At 34.8% G+C, this 9,526-nt stretch overlaps 2 non-coding genes across 2 annotated transcripts; one reads left to right on the plus strand and one right to left on the minus strand.

Moving 5' to 3' along the window:
- Positions 1 to 575: 575 nt before the first annotated feature.
- On the minus strand, positions 576 to 648 carry Trnaf-gaa (transfer RNA phenylalanine (anticodon GAA)). The gene has a single exon. It is a non-coding gene; the product is annotated as a tRNA-Phe (tRNA).
- A 1,874-nt stretch (positions 649 to 2,522) lies between these two features.
- Trnaf-gaa (transfer RNA phenylalanine (anticodon GAA)) lies at positions 2,523 to 2,595 on the plus strand. The gene has a single exon. It is a non-coding gene; the product is annotated as a tRNA-Phe (tRNA).
- Positions 2,596 to 9,526: the final 6,931 nt, after the last annotated feature.

Below are 9,526 nucleotides of genomic sequence, written 5' to 3' on the forward strand. Positions count from 1 at the left end.
TAGTGAAGGAGAGAGTGGGGGAGGTGTGTGAGCAAGTAGAAAAGAGTACTCCGTAATGACATTTTCGTTATCATAATTAGAATAATGAAAAGAGAAAAAATATCACTAAGACGGTTAAAAAAAATGGAGTGGTTTTCTTTTAGGAAAAAAAGTTTAAATGGTGAATAAGAAATAGATAGAATCCTCGAGAGATACTAGGCTCGTGGTGCAAATTGGGTGAAAGATATAAGCAGAGATAGTTTGAGACTAATGGAAGTCGTAAAAAAGAAACATGAGGCTTGGACAAAAATTGGTAGTAAGTCGCTAAAAATTGATGTAATATATTACATTTTTATTAATATTTAGCAGAAACAACAGAGTGACTCAAAGTCCAAGACTTTTGTGCGAGGACACTTATCACCATACCTGTAATAAAATACATATCCAGAGGAATGAAAGGTAGTTGGGATCCGGGATGAAATGAATGCAAATAAAATCATTGAAAAGAACAGTTGTTCAGGCCTAAACTAAAACATGAATGAAAACAGAATATGAAGAACGAAAAAGAAAAAAAAAAAAGCAGACCAGCCACCGGATGCCGAAACCCGGGATTGAACCAGGGACCTTTAGATCTTCAGTCTAACGCTCTCCCAACTGAGCTATTTCGGCTGGTGAAGATATTGTCGTACATTATCGGTGTCAGTCGTATTGTATATAACAATTTAATTATTTATGTCTGCGTAAGTTATTCTCCTTTCGATATGAGATTTTTAACACAAAGCGGTATTTTGGGAAGATTGTAATCAATTAGTATATCGTTACCCTTATTTCATTGATCACCGCCCAGAACGTAATTAAGTACTGCAACGTAGATTTAAACTCTATCCACTGTGATATTAATGTTAAATTTTAGTAGGGTCAGTTGCTTGTGAACTTGCAAAAATGATTCGAAAGTAAAATGAAGAACTGAAATACAGACGATAAAATGCATTTAATTATTGTATTTAATGATTGTATGCTGTTGTGTATATAGTCTGTGTTCATACGCTGCTACAAAAACATGTATACTTCTTAGAATTTTTACCATTTTTCAATATACTGTATAATATCTACAAATATACATCTTTTAATATATTTAAATTACACTTGTTTCCATAATCCGTTATAATAGGAAGTAACACCATACGGAGCAATGTAACGTACGACTAATTACTGAAATGTAATTGGTTCGGTTCATAACTGATTGAATATATTTAGTGTAATAAATTTCATTGTGATCCACCAGAAGTTATTTCGTAAACACGAGCGTGTATGTGTGTATTCACACACACATATATTGTGTTTCTGTTGAATTTTTGGAACATTAATTAATGTAACGCCACGCACCGACTATTATTTTTTTACTATACAATTGTATTGATTTTGCTTCTGTTTGAAACACAGAGTAATAAGCGCTGAAAAAAAGAAAGGATACGTTGGACAAAGCACCCTCTCGAATCCCGCCTTTTAGCTTCCCGACGGGTAAATAAGTACCAATGGAGTAATGGGTATCATTCTACATAACCGAGTATAAAGTTTTGCGTTGTTGCTCGAACTCTTAAATTTGGCTGCTAGAAACAGCAGTCTAATCTCATTCAAATCACACATCTTTCTACATTAAAAAGAGAAGATACATTAGTCAATGTTGTCCCTGATAGACAAAAAGATTGGATGGTCGTAGTTGGTAATTACATAGGCTGTTAGAACCTATTAGCTCAGTGGTTCCCAACCTGTGGTCCGCAAAGGCAGTACTGGGAGTCCGTGAACTAAATTCAAAATTTTATATATATATATATACACATAAGGATAAGCATATTAAAAGGGGTCCGTGGAAAACTCATTTAAATAAAAGGAGTCTTTGGTAGTGAAATGATTGGGAACCAGTGCGGAAAGCGGAAACACTGCTATAGCTAACAGTGCTGCGGGGATTAAATTATTTGCTGTAAAGCTTTTTGATTGCCTCTATAATAGTAGGGAAGGAGTACTGGGATAGTACTCCTTAAATCTTACTTAGTGATTGATATGTAAAGGCTGAAGAAGTTTAGCTTGAATTTTTTTATCCTAATGACTTTTGATATACCATCAAAAGCGGATGGTTGGACTAACAAAATACAAGGAAACATTGCTCTTATATTGTCTCAGCTAAGGCTAGGATCATTTTCTTTTCTACAGAATAAATAAAATGGTAAATGATACTGTTAATAATTTCGTAATGGATAGTAACAACATCTGTAAAATAATCCCAAATACGAATCATATCACACTACCTTACGCGCTAGTGTAAACAACAATCAAATGGAAATAGTAGAATCCGAGGTAAATATAGTAATGGTATGCGACAGAAAAAAATAGTTCTCAACGTAGAATAAGTTACAATGCCAGGGAATTCTAATGCCGTCGGGTCTTTCCTTCCTTCCATCTCTTCACAGTTTACTAATTAATTTCACTCTGAACTTGATACACAGTAGAAATGACTGCGATAGTTTACAGCCAAAACTTCACCAGCCGAAATAGCTCAGTTGGGAGAGCGTTAGACTGAAGATCTAAAGGTCCCTGGTTCAATCCCGGGTTTCGGCATCCGGCGGCTGGTTTGCCTTTTTTTTTTAATTTTAATTTTAATTTTCTTCTTGCTGCATATATATGTATATGTTTATCTAACTATCAATTTCTATCATTTATATACTCGAAAGAATATGACTGTTTACGTGCTCCAGATATTTCATCGTTAATATTGTTCTAAGAGCGGTGAGATTATCACATCAATTTGGGTTTCTCTTCTTTTATGCATCTAATTATTATGGCTTTTTTTCATGCCAGTAGATAGATAGTGAGAGATATACATACAGGAGACAAGAGATCCCAATTTTAACCCGGATTTCAACATACGGTGGTTGGTAATTGTTATAAAATATATCTTTCATCTTTTACTTTATTTCCGTCATTAGACTGCGGCCATGCTGGGGCACCGTTTTGTAGAATTTTAGTTGAACGAATCGACTCCAGTACTTTTTTAATACCTGGTACTTATTCTGTCACTTTTGCCTGACCCTGAAGCTACGAGAACGTAAATGCACCAACACCAGTTGTCAAGTGGTGGTAGGGTACAAATACACATGCACATACATACATACATACATGCATACATACATACATACATACATACATATATATATATTTATAAATCGACCCCAGGTCTTACTTTTTTTAAGCCTGGCACTTACTCTATCAGTGTCTTTTGCTGAACCGCTAGATAACGAGTATGTAAATACACCAACACCAGTTGTCAAGTGGTAATGGGGGGACAAGCACAGACACACACATAGATATAGATATATATATATATAATCTAATGCACTTAGCTTAGTTATATATATATATATATGTCATCTAATGCTCTTAGGTTAGTTTTTCCTTGGGGCTGGCCAGATTGGAGCAATCTCAAGTATAACCAGCTGAAATTGCAAAGATAATCTGGAACTCGACTGAGGAAAGAAAACTTCGAATGACCCATCTGTGTTTTTTCTTGTTTCTCTTTTATATCATGTGTCTTGATGTTTTGTTGTCCATTTTTTGTATCATCTAGCTGTCTGGATGTTTTGCATTCTTGTCCCATTTTTTGTATTCCTTTATATATATATATATATATATATATATAGAGAGAGAGAGAGATAGATAGATAGATAGATAGATAGATAGATAGATATAGATATAGATATATATACATATATATATATATATATATATATATGACGACGTTCATTCAGTTTCCATCTACCTTATCCACTCACAAGGTTTTGGTCAGCCCAAGGCTATAAGAGAAGACACTTGCCCAAGGTGCCACACAGTGAGACTGAACCCAGAACCATGTAGTTGAGAAGCAAACTTCTTACCACACAGCCACACCTGTGCATATATATATAACTTACAGTTAATAAAGTGTGTTGCATTCTGTTACTTAATAAATATAAAAAATGTATTGTGAATAAACAACAAGTAAAAAATGTATACATATACTGAGTGTACAGCCAGATAGGAGACAGACAAGAAGGTCCCTAATTCTTCATAGGTTATCTACCAAAATGGTTATACTCAGTTTCGCACCATTAATGAGAATTTCCCTTGCTGGCAGTGACTGCGAAAGTTGTGGAGATTATAGGGCCTAGAGCAAATAAGACAATACAAAGTAGACATACAAAAGTAGAAAAAAGTAATTAAAGACAAAATAAATAAGAAACAAGCAAAATATAGCCTCAGGGCCAAAATGAGAGGAATGGTGGGTAACGCTTGAGAAGCCAGCCTAAAGGATATAGAAAACAGTAAATAGTAAGGCACAGAGAATTTATGGTGTGAAAAGGGGAGAGAATGAAATGAAAACTGGCCATAGGTCACGTGTCAGCAGCAGGTAGAAGAGAAAGTCAGCAAGAGAGAGAGAGCAACAGAGAGAAAACAATGGAAGAGATGAAGAGGGGGGAAAAAGGAGAAAGAATAGAAATACAAGAGGGCAAGAGAGAGAAAAAAATGTGAAAGTGGAAAGGTTCGAGTGAGAAGTAAGAGGGTGAGAGAGAGAAGAGGAGTAAGAGTGAAGAAAGAGTCGCAAGGATATATAAAAATTACTGTTAATAAATGTCAGGATGTGTTGCATTCCGTTACTTGATAAATGAAAAAATGTATTGTAAATAAACGATGACAGGTAAAAAATGTATATGTATACTGAGTGTACAACTGGACAGGAGACAGACACAGAAGGTCCCTAATTCTTCATAAGTTATCAACCAAAATGGTAATACTCAGTTTCATGCCATTAATGATAAGACTGAGAACTTCCAATGCTGGAAGTGCCCACGAAAGTTGCAGAGAATATAGGGCCCAGAGCAAACAAAGTAGACAAGCGAAAGTAAAAAAAATGTAATTAAAGGCGAAATACATAAGAAACGAGCAAAATATAGCCTCGGGGCCAAAAAGACAAGAATGGTGGGTAACGCTTGAGAATCCATCCTAAAGGGCCCTCTTTCTCCTCTACTTGCTGCTGACACGTGACCTGTGCCCAGCTTTCCTTTCATTCTCTCTCTTTTTCACACCAATTGCATTGCTGACTGGTCATAGATTCTCTGTGTCTTGCTATTTACTGTTTTCTGTATCCTTTAGGATGGCTTCTCTAGCGTTACCCATCATTTTGTGCCAAAATTTGAAATCAATATATACTTGAGATTTATGGTAATTTCATTATTCACCAACAAATCAGCTTGTTGCAACATCAATTTTCCACTTGCCTATCACTTGCTGAAGGAACATGCTAAATCATCAGCTATGTTTAGAGGCACCTTGCACTTGAAATTTAGTATGCTCAGGAAGAGTTGCTACAATCCCAGACATTGCTGCAGCAAGTACATTTCTTTTGATCATATGTAATCAAGAAGTATGTTGATGCATTTAAGCAGAATTTTCTACTCTGCTTATATCTTAAGTTGAGAATTTTTTTTAAAAACCAGCCGATGTTCAGTATTCAACTTTAACAGGGCATCTTTAACATGTTCTTCCAGCTAGACCAAACTCTTTCTTCTTACTCAGGATGCTGGGAAACTATGCTGACTCAACAATGTCTGGCTATAGCAGCCTAAAATTAAAATATAGGTCCAGTGATTTGAATTCACAATCAATGTGGCAGTAGTATTGCAAAGAGATGAGTAAATTGAATGGTACAGTCCACCAGCTGTCCCTTAGCCATATTGTATGGATGTAGCCTCTTTGCTCAGCAGATCTTTATCAATACTCCATGTATGAATTGTCACCCTTGTTTTGATGTTACCATGCAATTTCAGGAATTTCAAGGTACACTGTTGATCTTAACCCTGACCTCCCATGCAGGGCTGTTTAGGTTTTGAGTTCACAAGGCCCATGTATGTTGTTTCAGATTCTTGTTTTTGTCAAGAATTTGACTGCAGATTACTTTGTCAATCAACTGAGGTGTCTTTGACTTGCTTTCATTTTCCATAATGAAGAGAAAATGAGCAAGCATCATTTCTTACTTCTGCCATTCAGCTGTTGTAGACAATTACTTTGCTAAATACCTCTGCCTTACAGATATCATCAAAAAATGATGTATTTGAGTTTGAAAGCATACATGCACAGATCACATTGAGTACCTAGCCTTCCCTCTGGCAACAATAACAATCATAATTTCAAGCTATTTTCAATTGATAATCATGGTGATGAAGAATATAGGCTTGTCATCCTACCTGATAACTGTCCTTTAAATTTGGAAACACTTATTGTAAAAGCAAAGTGCCAAATACATAATATGACAGCATTATCCTTTGATCGGCATTAACACCACCTCTCTTGCCCTTGCATCAAACAGGCGCTCTTCCTATTGTGGATTGGTTGTTCTTTACCCAGAGAATTATGCTGTGCCCAATTTTGGCCTGCATCAGCTGCCACCAACTGTATGTAATGGTTTTGAAGTTATCCTATCTCATCTGGAAACAATATGCATAGAAATTTGTTGAATTCAGACTAAGCTTCCAGCCTTCATCATCATACAAGATGAGTAGGATGTAACAGAGAGTATTGTAAGCCTGGTCAACCTGATATAAGTTTGTACATTATTCCAGCAAGGTGAGTTCATTTCCAGTGTGTCCAGCCCTATTTCCCTATTTTAAGTGAGTAAAGTTTGATTTGAGAGAAATTGGGCTGCTATTTTTAGCAGGTCACATATCAATACAAAGGTGTTTTCTTGTTAGTCTAAAGTAGTGTTTCTTAAACATTTTTTACCTTTTGATTCCTGTTTTACTTGGGTGAATCCCTGAGCCATCTTATGTTTTTAAAAAAATCATATTATATTTTTACAATTAAATATTATAAGGAATTGTACAAAAAAATTGCTGAAATAATTTGTGTATTGTAGAAATATAAGTAATTTATTGCACATAAATTTTAACAACAAAATCTTATATGGACCCTGGTTGAGAACCACTTATCTAAAGTAAAGCTGTTTGATTGTTGCATAGTCCTTGGTCAGTTGCAATCATATAAAACTTTGATGAAAAGCATTCCAGTCATGAAAATCTTGTTATTTCATATGTCAAGAATTGTTGTTCAGTATAACATTTAAAAACAGTAGAAAGGGATTTTGTGAGAGATCTAGATACTATTTTGAGCAAATCAAATAAACCTGTGATAAAGAAGGAAAAACAAACTTGTCTGCCACTGAATAACACTCTTTCCCCTCTACCTTTATCTTATACTTTATATGTGGTTGAACTAAAACAGAAGGGATAAGTTTTGTCCATTAGATCAGTAAAGTAGTTATCATTAGAAGCAGTTTGAGTTTTGACTTAATGAGAAAAGGTGGTAAAGGGAAGGTTTTATATTTTTGTTTTTGTTTTAATTACATATATTACATATTAACACAAATATCATTAGAAGATTGCATCATTAAATATTACATTGCAGTTTGCAAAAGGCTGACATTTTGCTAATACTTTTTACCTTTTACTTAAGAGTTTTTTCAGTGAACAAATCACCCTTAGTACTTATTTTTAAAAGTCTGGCTCTTACTCTATCTGTCTATTTTGCTAAACAGCTAAGTTACAGAGACATAAACCAACACCAGTTGTCAAGCGGTGAGCAGACAAACACACATACACACACACACATATATATACACATTCTTTTACTTGTTTCAGTCATTTGGCTGTGGCCATGCTGTTGATTCTTACTGTGGACTCCAGTGTTATAGGAACATCATATCGTTTTACCATAAGACTGTTAAGCTGGATAAATAGCAAATAGTTTGCTTCTTATTGATCTCTTTCTAATTAATCCATACTGAAAAGTGGTGTAGCCCCCAGAGGCAAAAACACTTTTGGCACCATATCTCTGAACTATCCTGATTATTTGTTTTGTGACTCGTTACCTATTTAATAATGATAACACTGAATTAATTACTTCTTTACACAAGTTTAAAATAAAGTGAAAAAAAGACTATCTTCCCATAAAATCAAAACTGTAAACTTGGAATTAATCAATTACAGCCTACTAGCTGTACTTACATAATTTATAAACCCTTTGCATATTTATGTAATCCAGTGTTGCTCTAAGTAACAAAGCTACAGTAATCTTGCCAGCATGCACAATAAATTTCTGTTATATCCCTAGTTTTGAAATTCATTTTGGTTATATAAGAAGCCAGTATATAGATTATAAAAGATATTTTACCATTGTCACACCTGGATTTTCTACACCTGAAGAATTTCGACCTTACTTAAGACTATAATATGAGGGTATAGAGAGCCTAAAGACTGGGTTTAGTACTGCATTGGAAACACCTCTATTATTGCGAGTTTCTAGATGACAATTTCTTCCACTGGTACAAGTCAACATCACGAGGTTTCAAGTTAAAGAGCATATTTATGCATGATAATGCCCCTTCACACTCTGCCAAACTAACTATTAACCAGTTAGCTGAGAAAGGTTTCAAAGAACATAAGATAATGTAATGCCACCCACCCCAATCTCCAGATCTAAACCAATAGAGAATTTGTGGTCAGTTATTAAAAAAGATGTATATTCTAATGGTAAACAATATCCAAACTGGGATTTACTATGAGAAACAATAAAAACTACTGCTAGTAATTATAAAGTGAGATTGTTGAGAAATTGACAAAATCAGTTGATGAGAGAATATTTAAAGTTATAGATGGTAAAGGAGGCTGTATAAAGATGTAAAATATATACATAATTGTTTGTAAATATAATTATATGGTGGAAGATATATGTACATATTAATGGTCTGGTTATGGAATGCATTGATCCTGTGCTTATTCCCACTACATGAGCAATTCCTGGATTGTTACATTATGGTCTGCCATAATTATTCACCAAACCTTTTCAATTGGCTCCTCACATAATGTAGTTTATATAATAACTTACGTAATAAAAAGAAACACCCTATAAATTTGTTTTTCTTCATTTTTGCTTTAAATGTAGATCAATTTTGACAAAAATTACACGAGACATGGGATACATAATCCTACATATTACGTAAAATGTTCAAGAAAATCTAACCAGAGGTTTTGATTTTATTGAGGAATGATTGACCTGCATAATAAAAGGAAACATAGTGTGTGTGTATATATATATATATATATATATAAGCAATGTTAATTCTCTAAATGAAGTATTAACAGTAACAGCACGATAAAGTGTAGTATATTGCCACTTAAGTGTGGCTGACCCCTAGGGGTGGATGTTACTGTTGCTTTTAGCCCCAGGAGGACATCTCCTCCAGCTGGCTTATCGACACACGACTGTGTCCTGTTTGCCAAGGGTAGTTATCCCTCTCACCAACATCTGCAGCACGAACGGATCCGGATTTCAGGGTTATTTCCCTTCGTCGGCGTCCGATAGCCGCTGACCCTGGTGAGAGAGACAAAAACCTGGCAATCTTATATCTTCTTTTCAAGTGAAATTCTTCACTGATATCGAAAAGGTGAAAACAAGCAATGTT

This window comes from Octopus bimaculoides, chromosome 6 (assembly GCF_001194135.2).
Source record: "Octopus bimaculoides isolate UCB-OBI-ISO-001 chromosome 6, ASM119413v2, whole genome shotgun sequence".
Lineage (NCBI taxonomy): Eukaryota > Metazoa > Mollusca > Cephalopoda > Octopoda > Octopodidae > Octopus > Octopus bimaculoides.